The sequence below is a fragment of the Diospyros lotus genome, chromosome 12 (assembly GCF_014633365.1).
Source record: "Diospyros lotus cultivar Yz01 chromosome 12, ASM1463336v1, whole genome shotgun sequence".
NCBI lineage: Eukaryota > Viridiplantae > Streptophyta > Magnoliopsida > Ericales > Ebenaceae > Diospyros > Diospyros lotus.
In genome coordinates this window covers 16,373,235-16,386,222 of record NC_068349.1, presented here as the reverse complement: position 1 = coordinate 16,386,222, position 12,988 = coordinate 16,373,235, and the positions used below count along the sequence as shown (strand labels likewise).

Sequence of the window (12,988 nt, the reverse complement as noted above, 5' to 3'; positions counted from 1 at the left end):
GATATTATGTATTTTGGTTTCGAATTTGAAATTTTTACATTCATACAATTATTGCGAATAAAGCTCGGCACGTGTATAGTCTAATTGCTAAGGGACTAGCAATGTTTAAGTTGGGGGGTATGATTAGTGGTTAATTTTATAAAATTTTGTTATATTTATAACCCCCGTTTTGATTTTACATTGGTTTAATTGAATAGTTATGTGTAATATATATATATATTATAATAAACATGTAAATATAATATATATTATAACATAATACATATTCTCAATGGAGTGCATGCATGGAGCATCTATATAATGTATAAGTATATAATATACTATATAATGTATCATATAAATATATAATTTAATAACACTCAATTGCTTGTTTGTAGGCATGAAGAGTGTGGGCTTGGAGACTCAAATTGGATTGAAGAATGAAGAATTAAAACTTATGAAGAATTAAAATCCATAAAGAATTAAAACCCATGGAAGACATCATTTGGAGAAGGCCCAAGCATTATTTTTAATCCTAATGAAGATAAAAAATCCAATTGTATAATTTTTTTTTATTTTTAAATATTTGTTTTGTGAGTGCTTTATTAGGTGTATTTTTTAGCTAAAATCCATTTAACTATTAGGTGTGTATTATAGCTAAAATTCATTTAACTTTATGAGTGCTTTATTAGGTGTGTATTTTAGCTAAAATTTATTTAATATTAGGTGTGTATTATAGCTAAAATTCATTTAACTTTAAGTGTGTGAGTGTCCATTAGATATAATTATGTCTAGTTGAATAATTAAAATTGTGTGGTTTGTATTGTATCTTGTGGGCTATAAATAGCTCACTTGATTGCATTTGTAAGGGTGATTATTATTCTTGAATCAAAGTTTAGTTGTTTTCTTAGAATTCTCTCTTTGAGAATTATTTTTGTTCTCTCTTATTTTCTCTATTATTTTCTCTTGTGATCTTACTTTATTTCTTTTTTCTCTTGAATTATTATGTAATTTATTGTTACTTTATTATTCACCGCCTAAATGGCCGATTAATTTATATCTTTAAATTTTTGTAATTTTAATTCCTATTATTTTATTATCCACCGTCTACATGACCGATTAATTTCTGTTATTTTAATTCTTGTCATTTAAATTCTGTTATTTAAATTATGCCATTTAAATTCCTGTCAATTAACTTCTAAATGAAAATGAGTAGCTAAATCCAATATTGGGTCAAGGCAAGGACAGTGTCCAACGCCAATGATTCCCAAAGAAAGTTGCATTTTAAATGAGTGACATTAATTTAATTTTCAATATGTGTAATGACCCTAAATTGGGCCTAGGTGTTTATCATATTTAATTTTAACTCAAGGGCATTCTAAATGTGGGTCGAAGTATTTTAACAATTCATTTTGATAGCATGAAATGATTTTAGATTAATATGAAATTTTCTTGGTGCATGTGATCATGAATTTAAGTGTATGGGTCTAATTTCTAAGAATTTGAGAAATTAATGTTTTGGACTCCATTTAAATAATTAAATGTGTTCATGGGTTTATCAAATGGGTTAAATAAATTGTTGGGTTGGGCTTGGGCCCAATGATAAAAGAGATTTAAATTTTATTATGTAAAAAAAAAAAAAAATCAAATCAAATAAAACAAAAATAGAAAGCAGTAGGCTGCCTACTTGTTGTAGCAGGCGCCTGCAGCTCTCTCCCCCTCTCCCTTTTGATTCTCTATTCTCTCTGTATACTGATTTTGTACCGTTTAGATGATTTGGTGCTTGATTCTGTCTCCTATTCCTTTGGCCATCACTTTCGTTCCTCAACCGCTTCATAATCTCCTTTTTCTCCGTGTGTTTCTTCGACTTTTATCTCCCTCTTCTTCTCCACCCATTTTGCTGTTGCAACCTGAGCTTAGTGGAAGAGTCTAACTGCTTCTTTTCTGTTGGGACAGCTCCTAAGGCAAGTTTCCTTAGCCCCCCTCGATATTGAGTTTATATATACATATGTGTATTTGTCTACTCTGTTCTATCGCATAAGGAAGCTTTATATATATATATATATATATATAAATCTATACATACACACAGTCTTATTGAAGGCACAGCTTCACCCCATCCTTTTCCTGTGAATGGCATTTTCTTCCTATTACAGTGAAGTTTTATTTAATTTCACGGCTCTCTGTTCATGAGTTAGTATATATATATATATATATACATGTGCAGCTACACTCAATAACTCATTTATGTATGCACTATTTTCGGTTGCCTTGCCTTGACCAGGGAGCAAACGTGACCCATTTATAAGTATATTCATATATATATTCACTTCATTTGCATGCCCTTGTTCTTCTTGACCCACCCATATATATATATAATAGTCTCATTGTTGTTCCAGCTGACCCACTTCCATATACACATATATATACGTATATAAATGCTTAGCAAAGGGGTTGTGGAAGCTTTCTCTCTTCTATATGCAAACAGTCCTTAAAAATGTGTCAAACCCACTTGTATAGATATATATGCATACCAGTAGAGAGAGAAAGTGAATGCATTAAAACTCAAGGGAAAAATATGGTCTCAGCTTATTTTATGTTCAAAAAAAGAATAATTTCCTCTCATTGTAAAGGAAAATTTTTGATACAAAAGTCTCTTCTTATTTTTCTTTAATAATATTTACTTATATATCTGTCTATATATATATATATATATACATACGCACACACCCAGTTCGCATGCCCAGCCCAGTTCATAGTTGGAAACCCACATATATATATATATATATATATATACATTTCAAAGCCTACTCACGCATGCCCAGCGACTGTACATAGTTGGAAACCCACACACACATGTATATATATACATATATATTCAAAGCCCACTTAATAAACATTCAAGGCCCAATTATATATATATTCAAAGCCCTTTAGATATATTCAAAGTTCATTTGATTGCCCCTGCGTTACACCTTATCCTTACCACATGTTCATATATATTTATATATATATATATTTATAATAGAAAGTATATTATATGATAGGTGATGTCCTAAATTTTAATAGCTTAAGGAACATGTATAAACATATACACATATATATATATATGAATACTTGTTCCACACTCAACGAATTGTAAATTTTAGTAATTAATATAATAAGTTCTTGAATAAATTATTGTAGCATGTACATAATTGATGTGAGTGAAAACAGGATTGTGGGATGGGCAGGAACCATTTGTATAAGCATAAAAAAAAAAAAATTTATTATGCGATGAAATTCCATAATATCTATATATATGAAAAAAAAAAATGCATGATATGTTCCGTACACGTTCAGCATGTGCATGTTATGATACTTTGTATTAATTATCTTTGCGCACCTAATATTTTGCGCGGAGGGAAAGGGTACCCTAGAGCACCTGGCGCGGGACGAGGTGGCCATAGCCCGACAGGTTGGCTCCATATTATTTGTGAATTTTTATTTACATGAATGCATGTCGGCATATGTGAATTGATGGCTCGCGAGCCTACGAGATTTGATTCTGACACTTAATTTCATATGCACCATGCATAGTAATATATAGTGACATGATGCATTTAAATTGAAATTTATAAAGTTATAAATGTTGAATCTTGTATAAAGCTGTTGAGTTCTTGATTATTCTTTTTGGTGTCACCATATTCTTGATTCCTGTTCGCTATTCATTGCTTTTTCGAACTTGCTGAGCCTTGTGGCTCACTTGATCTTCCTTGCCATTCCAGGTAAAGGAGAGACCGTTTTTGGGGGCGAGTCCAGTGGGACTAAGGCCCAGGGATAGGGGTGTACGGAGAAGCGTCCTAACTTGAAGATCCTATTTAGCATTTTGGTGAGGCTTGATGAAATGATTTTTATTTTGTTAGTTAACATTAGAGCCTCTTAATTATTTTGTATGGCCTTCGAGCCCCAAACTCATGAGATATTAGGAATGTAACTGAACCTTAATTTAGTCTCCGCTGCTAGTAAAATGAGATGTTTATTTATTTATGTTTTGTTCTATATCATCTCTGTGATGACCTCCTTTCGAATATCCTATGCTAGCTGGAATATTCGAGAGTGGGCCCTTACAATATGAGTGTGTATTAATTATTGAAAAATCACTAAGTTTGGATTAGAGCGTAAGCCCAACTTAGAGCTTTCATGCCATGTATGGGAGTTACTAGAACTGGAAACGCTATCATACCTAAACTCGGATGATTAATTTAGTTATTTTGTGTATTAATTGTAATTGAATTTATGGTAATTGTTTAAATTAGAATCCCGTATATCATGTATGGGGATTGCTTAAATTAAAACTATCATCATCTCTAATTGCATTTAATAACAAACCCTCATATCTGAAATTAAATTAATGTTACTAATCTTGTCTGTTAAAATTTGGGAATCAACGGGTTGGCGCTGAAATTGTCATAACTCAAATGCTATCCAATTTCATATTCTTACATTCAACGTTTATTTCAACTTCTGCTTTACTTTATTTCCTAGTATCTGTTATCTAAAAAAATTATAAAAGAATCTTGTTACCAATTCGTCCAAATGTGTGTGCGTGTGTGTGACATTCTTTTTCTTTTGTCATAAATAAATCTCTTAGTGGACGACCTGAACTCATCCAGAAAATATAAATTTAAATTTGGACTACAACTGCCCTCGTACACTGACGAGTATAAACCTATCACCAAAATAAAGAAAAAAATAAAAGTTTTATTGTGTTTTTATTGTGTTTTAATTGCAGGGTGAGAGTGCAGTCACCCAGCTTACACCACTACTTTGGCTACTCACAAAAGGATTTTCGAAAATTCACTACTTAGTACCTACTTAAAGAGGTGAGCATTATCCTTTATTACAGTACGTAGCTTTTACAATGCTCAATTATAACATATTCAAGCCTTTTATTGGAATAAGGCGCTAACCTTTACAATAGTTTGAGAAAGAAAAATATGAAGTAGAAGCTCACAAAACAAACAGACATCAAAAGAATATGAAGGAGATGGAGATGAATTTAAGAATGAAAATAAAAAGTATGAATGATAAACAATAAAAACTCTCTACTTTCTCTAGGTATGAAAAACTTGAAAAAGAGGAACAACAGAGATTAAAATTAAGCTTTTTAGCTTATCTTTTTCTTTCTTCTTTCTTTTAATTTGCATTCTCCTTAAGAGGATTTTTCTAGTAAAGTAGCAACCTTACAATTTTCATGCATCCCTTGGGTATTTATAGGTGCTTGAATTTGAATTTGAAGACACTTGCAACTTTTAAGCTCTTTAGAAAAAGCTTTCAGATCAAATCAGTTATATATATGTGTGGTTAATATGTGTAGTCTCAATTAATAATCAAATATTCAAAAGAAAGTTATCTTACATTTGTTTAGATAACACAAAAAGGAGTTACAATAGCATTAATTTTAGTTCCAATGACTAGATTTTTCAAATTTCATAAATTGTTAATGGAGTAAGATTAAGTGTTACTTGAGTAAGATCAAAGGTTACTCAAGTGGTTTTAGCATTTAATTGATTAAGTGATTCATTACTCAAATATTGAATAATCTTACTCTATTAAGATTATTTAGTACTCAAATGTTCAATGTACTTACTCGATTAAAAGAAATAATACTTGATGAACAAACATCTCTTAGCCGATTAACTTTTTAAGTGCTTTACTGCTTAAGAATGATACTTGATTATATGAATAAGTTGCTCTACTAAAAAAGATATTAATCAATTAACAAATAACTCTTAGTCAATTAACTTTTTGTATAGTTTACTAGTTAAAAACATTACTTGATTATTCGAATATGTTACTCAACTAAAAAAGATATTATTCAATTGACAATTAACTCTTAGTCGATTAAGTTTGTAACTACCTCATTGTTCTAGGAATGTTTAAGTACATAAACATTCAAGAAGTAATACTCAACTAACACACATAATACTCAACTAAAATAACTCTTAGTTGATTAAATTTTTTAATATTGTGTTATTCAATATACTTTACTCGACTAATTAATGTTCATTTCTTGAGTAATGCTTGAATGTCAGTTTAAATAGCATTTCCCTAAAATAAGTACTCAACTAATACAAATTTATACTTGAATAATATTTGAATGTGACTTTAAACTAAATTTTCCTAAGATAACTACTCAATTGATACAAAGTTATACTCGAGTTTGATTGAGTCTACATCTCCATAGTCAAGTTAGTGACTATACGACTCTTAGCATTCATCTCATTCGGACTCACTGTTGTTGTAATGCCCCGTTTTTACCAAGCGTGCGTTAACTCGAGATTTTGGGGATATTTTTTTTTCTCTCAACATATGCTCAATATAAATTAAACCCCGACAATCCCGATCTACCATCTCAACATATCAACTTAAAGGAATAAGCTAAGATAAATAATATCATCACATTAGCGGAAGTATAATCGAAACCTCAAATTTCACATAACCAAATTCACTTTATTCATAATGTAGAAATCGAACCATCGTTTAACATGACATCTTCAAAACAAAATACATACAGACTCATCTCTCAACAACAACTTCTAAACACCTCTAACATAGACAAAATATATGCTAAAGATCACCAACGTAAATGATGGCTACATCTCGATAACCCATTTTCCTTTAGCACCACTACTTTCACTTAGAACGTTTGAATATTTCAAGAACAAAGTCCAAATTAGATGTTGAATCATATAAGTGATAGTTCAAAATATTTTCATGAATATATGCAAAATCATGAATAAAATTGACAAATCCCAAGATGTCCCGGCCTAAGAGAATCCCACATAGCACTTAACCCTAATCGGGAAAAATGCAATCTCTCTAAAGGCAACACAACTACACCGACACATTGGCATAAGACAATTCTGCTTAAGAGAGACAACCTCAACACATGAACCCAGGTGTCACCCCTATATCATATCAGGCATTACGTTCCCACTCAAAAGCATTCTGAATCTCAACACAACCTTGACCACAAGAGGATTAACACTATTCTCGGAATCAATGTCCACCTAGGCAATAATGTTATTTCTCAAAGGAACTTGGGGTGGTGTTCACTCTTAGCCTCGCCATTTGAGCCAACTTTCGGGGTGGTCTCCACTCTCAGCCCCCCACTTGAATACCATAAGGTGAAGTCCGTTTCAACCTCGTCCCAAGTAGGTCACATAACATTAATCCTTAGCACACATTTCGAGTGCTATCACTCAAGTGCCACAACACAGGTTAACAACCCACTTCCCACATGGACAACACATAAACCTGTATCATTTAAAATCAACATTTCAATGCATGAATTTATAACGCATGAAATTCAATGCACATGTATAAAACAATTTGAGACGAACCTCCCACTTGAAACCAACCCATCGCAGGTTAAATCATTTGTATAAAATAAATCAAGTATAAGGTCGAACCACCCAAAATAATCCAAGTTATAGGGACGAACACTCATAGTAAATCAAGTTTGAAGTCGAAACTCTTACAAATCAAAACCATTTGTATAAAACAAGATAAGTTTTAATAGTAGAACCACTCACAATAAACCAAGTTTTTAAGTAAGAACACTCACAGTAAAACAAAACTTCGATTAGGAACTCTCACAGTAAAACATAACTTCGGTTAGGAACTCTCACAATAAACCAAATTTTAGGTAGGAACACCCACAGTAAACGAAGTTTTTAGTAGAATCACTCACAATAAGCCAAGTTTTTAAGTAAGAACATTCACAGTAAAACAAAACTTTAGTTAGGAACTCTCACCTTGAATGTATCTCAGACCACCTCGATTCTCATGCACAATCTCGATTTTATTCCGATCTTCCTCATTTCTTTTACGAATTTCTCTAATCTTTCTCAAGCACAAATCCCTCACCTCAATCTTTCTCAAATGAAATGGTTTTGAGAACAATCTCATGGCCTATTTATAGATTTGGACTCCAAAGTGATCCAAAGTTAGAATGAATTAGCTTTTGAAATCCACAATCATAACTCTTATTAATTCACCATACCTTACCATACTGCACATCACTTCACCATACCTCACATCACCTTAAGGCCATACCTTCAATTAATTTCATAATCCCGTTTTAGACTTTGCACAATTTCTATTAAACCCTCAAATATCGAAATAATAATCATCGAGATACTTAAAATCCAAAATTATTAATTCCAAGTTTACTCGATAAGTACGTTTTGTCTATGCGCCCTCACAGGACTTTTGTTTCATCTCGAAACCACTTCAGGGTTAATCCTTACATAAAATCGGAGCCCCCTCGAGGTTCTGTTGACTTTTTGGAAGTCCCCTACGATGATTCAATTTTTTAACCTGAATAACAGCTGTAATGAAAACAATCTCGATTTTAATTCTTTTTTTAATACTATAAATTCTATCTCGGAATGCTCGTCAATACCATATCATTTCTCTTAGATATCAAGGTTTCAGGGCACTCCCTACAGTTGATTCGATGACTTATTTTTATTATCAAGCTAATTTTTGATATTTTAATCTCACTTGAATTATGTGATAAGCCGAAATGGGGTATTACAATTGTACTGGATAAAGACATCAAACAATACTCTGGAAATGTTGTCTTAAGCACAAAAATGTGCCCCTTTTGTTTCTTCCTCCAACAATGCCCAAAAATATATTGTTGTCAAATGTAACTGACAATTGAGCCGAGTTACTCCTTTCTGCAGAGGTTGGTGATGAGTCTCTTTCATTTCTTCGCCTAGTAAACTCATCCTGTAACAATAAATTTAGATGCAAATAAATTAGATAATGAACACATCCATATATGATTAATGACAATGACAATTTAAATTTATGCATGATCAACAAATTGTTATTTACAAAAACTGATGCAGCTTTTGAAAAGACCCAACCATCTTTCCCTTTGTAGTGTTTTATTTCGGTAAAAAGCTCCAAACTTGTTGATTCCCCATTCAATTCTTTTCTCTGCATAAGACAACAAATGATAAAGTTGCAATTAAGTTAAATATAAAGTTTTGTCATGAAATGTAATTGAACGTAATACAATATTTCACATACTAACAATATGTTGTAACACCCCAATTTTTCTTTGGAATTATAATTATCAAAATATTTGGTTTAAGAAGCCTAATTTAATTATTGTTAGGTATCGGGAGTTAGTGACGGGTTGCCCGAAAATTGATGATTTTTGTCCAAAAAGTTGGGTATGTAAATTTCTTGTTTAATGTATTTCCAATAATTTATGTAAATTATTTTAGTATAATGAGGAGATAGTAAATTGTGAGTTAGTTTAGGTGTAGTTGAAAAGTCAAAAGATGTTGGTTGGAAGCTTGGTGGAAAAGTCTAAGTTAAGAATAGATTGAGAGGTGTGGGAAAGTCTAAATTAAAAATGGGAATGGGAGAAGTGGAAAAGTCAAGCAAGAAAATGGAGTTGAAAAGTTAAAATTGGCTAATGAGGATGGAGGAAGTTCTTGGATGGCTTGAGAAGGCAACTGAGGGAGCTTCTAGAAGCATGAAATTGATGAAGACCAAGTCAAAACTTAGGGGCCAAGGGAGGACCTTCTAGAAATATGGAGTTAGTGATAAGGGGCAATTTAGAATTAATATTAAGAGAATAAAAGAGAGAAAATTTGTGCAGTTGAAAATTAGTAGAAATTTGTGAGAGATATAAAAGAAGAAATCTCAAAATAGGAATGAAGCATTGGGAAAGGGGTTCTCGTGGGTCTCCCTTCACTTCCAAACCCAACACTCTTCCTCCAATCACAAGCTTGCATCTAACTCTCTAAAGACTCCAAATCCACCAAGTGTGAAGAAAAGGTGTAAACAAGGCAAGTTTTTTCTTTTCTCCTCGGTTTCTATAAACATTTAAAGCTTCCTTTGGGGGTTTTGAGAAGAAAGGTGAGGTATATGTAGAGATACCAAATATGGGGATTCATATGATGGTATGGGTTTAGAAAGAAACTCAAGGTTTGGAAGGGTAAAGATTGTGGGTTGTGTTTGTTAAGAAGCCTTGGTTTAAAATCCTTTTTGGAAGCTTTTTTTGTGAGCTATTTGGGGTTTGTTTCACCCCAAACTTTCCCAAGGAATGATGGTTTTTGTCTAAGTAAAGCATGGTGAAAGATTTGGCCTCTTCCATGCTTTGGTTCTTGCTTTCATTTTTGGTTTCGTAGCTAGAATAGTTACTTAGCCCAATTGTAGTTGACTAATTGTGTCTAGTCGACTTAAAAAATGCCTTAGTCGACTTACCATGAGTCAAATCCGCAACTAAGTAGCCTTTGTTTAGTCGACTAATCCAACCCCTAAAGCCCAATCCAAAAACCAGTTCTCGGTCCAGTCGACTAAGCTAACTCAATAGTCAACTAAACCCAACCCTTAGTTGACTCACCTACATCCTTAGTCTACTAATATGGAAAGAATTTATATAAATATTTCGATTGGCTCCAAATTTAATCTTATCATGAAGCTAAGTTTTTATTAACATTTGAAGGGGACAAAAGAAGAGATTTAGCTTTGCTTATCAAGTGAAAAAGCCTACGATATCATAAATGGAAACCCTTAATGTAGCATGACTTGAGATGTGTGGTATATGTGCATCATGGGCATGACACGATGCGAGCATAACGATGTCTATGTTGGACATGCGTGAGCATTAGTCACGAGTTTTTGATTGGTACATGAGCATTTACGTATGTGAGCATGAAAGTGATGCATTGCATTGCGTGGTTCATTAATGCGCGCGAGACGGATGATTCCGAGGGATATATCCCCCAAAACCAAAAGACTTATGTCTGACTGGGGTTTTACGCTTTTTGGGTGACCTGGGAGCACGCCCAGTGGTGATGACCATGGGTGAAATTATGTGGGCCCGAGATTTATTTCTATTTCTCAGATGGCAGATATTCAAAGGTAGACTAGTATGTATAATTATTTTATGTGGGCCGATTGGCCATATGTGTTTACCAGCATGTACTTGCATGATGTATGGCACGTTCATAGCATAATGTTTCATGGGTGGGTGAGTGAAAGTGTGACACCCGTAATCTTAAGAGCATGATTAATAATAATAATATCCATATGAAATTCAAAGTTTAGCGCAGACGAAAAACTTAAGAAACAAAACTTTAATAAACTTAAGTAAAGTTTCGAACATAATAAGATTCAGAGTATTTTTCGTGTAAATATAAAGTTTGATACTGAAAACATGGCTTCAATAGAAGAGAGAAGGACTTAACAAATATCATAGCATCCATACCGAGAAAACCGGACTTAAAATGAGACTTGGCTCTGTTCATAAACTTATATAAGGTTTAAGAACATATGGTGTAGCAATAGTGTACATCTATCATAAGAGTGTAATATTGAAAATCTTTCTAATACAAGAAGAGAGAAACATCATTTTGACTATTAAAATTTATCTTCAAATAGCCACTAGATTTTCATAAATCCTTTTTAAAGGAGCCACCATGTTCCACGTCCTTTCTCCAGTCTCCTCATTCATAATCACCTGGGGGGAAAAATATGGGATGAGATTCTTGCGAGTCTCAGTAAGTACAAGAGAACTATCATATGTATTTAAACAAGTCATGACATAACATAACATAACATATCATATGGAGACACGAGAGGTTCCACCAACTACGGGGGCACGAACCCTCGTGCGTAGCGCTACCGAGCTCCGGTCCCGAAACTTGCGTGAACATAACATAACATGAGGGACCACATAACATAATTCATGGTCATGCTTAAACATCATAAATAGTTCATAATGTACTTACCTCAACTTGGTTGGACAAGATTTGAATGTTTAAGGCTTCACACCTTACTGGGTTTGTATTTCTGTAGACAAAATGCGTATTTTCGTGAACTAAAACTCATGTAATCTTATATTTGATTGTAGATAATCAAATAAGGGGTTCATATGTGAAATAAAAGGGAAAAAGGGGCCTCCACGAGCCATCACGCGCCCCAAGAAGAGGTGGCGCCTATTTTCGCGTCTTGGGGGCAGATTTGACACCCTTTAGTATTTTTGCCATATCTTTCTCATTTTAACTCCGAATCAACTTCCGTTTGAATCTACGGACTCCTATTTCAGTCCTCTACATGATTATAGAAAGAAATCATACTTACCTCTCCAATTGGAAGACTGTTATGGCAGATCTTCGCGGATGTCCACTTTCCAATCAAGTCTCTTTTTCCTTTCTTCTTTGCTTTTTCTTTGTTCTTTCCTTGCACTTGCTTTCTTTCCTCTTTTCTTAGCTTCTCGTGGCCTTAATTCATTCCCTTTAAATAGCCTTTAAATGCCCAAATCCTCAAGATTTTACTTGGCCTCCAAGTTGCTCATTTTCCATCCTAGTAATTATTACAACTTTGAATTTTCTTCAATCTTCCAATGCAAGCTTCTTCTTCTTCCAATCCTAGGTCACCAAATACACCTTCAAGATAAGCCTTATCATCTTCTTCCCTTGCAAGCTAAATCATAGCCAATCCTAACCTTCCAACTTTAGACTTTTAGGATAAAGACTAATCATTACAAACTTTGAATATTTCTTTCTTTGATTTTAGCTTCCCATACAAGCTTCTATTCTCTTCCAATCCAAACTCTCACGTGGCCTCCAAGATGAGTCTCTACTTCTTTTGTAAGCCAATACAATTCTTACAATTTAAGTCTTCCAAGTCAAGTCTTCCAAGTTAAGCCATTCCAAGACTTTTGTGTAAAATTCATCATTACAAAGACTTTAGGGTAAAGTTCATCATTACAACTTCCAAGCTAAGCCATTCAAAGGCTTCTAGTGTAAGCCAATCTCTTTCTTCCAAGGTAAGCCATTCTAAGACTTTTGGGGCAAAGTTAATTATTACAACTTCCAAGATAAGCCACCTTAAGACTTTAATTGAAATCTGGCCAATAGATTTGTGCCACGTCATCGTTGATCTTATTCTTAAACACCCAATAGGATGCTTCCACCTCACAAGGACACTT

At 33.3% G+C, this 12,988-nt stretch overlaps 1 long non-coding RNA gene across 1 annotated transcript; it reads right to left on the bottom strand.

The window, feature by feature from the left end:
- Nucleotides 1-11,312: 11,312 nt before the first annotated feature.
- On the bottom strand, nucleotides 11,313-12,267 carry LOC127787075 (uncharacterized). The gene is made up of 3 exons (XR_008020100.1): nucleotides 12,139-12,267; nucleotides 11,787-11,847; nucleotides 11,313-11,515 (listed from the first exon to the last, which is right to left on the bottom strand). It is a non-coding gene; the product is annotated as an uncharacterized LOC127787075 (long non-coding RNA).
- Nucleotides 12,268-12,988: the final 721 nt, after the last annotated feature.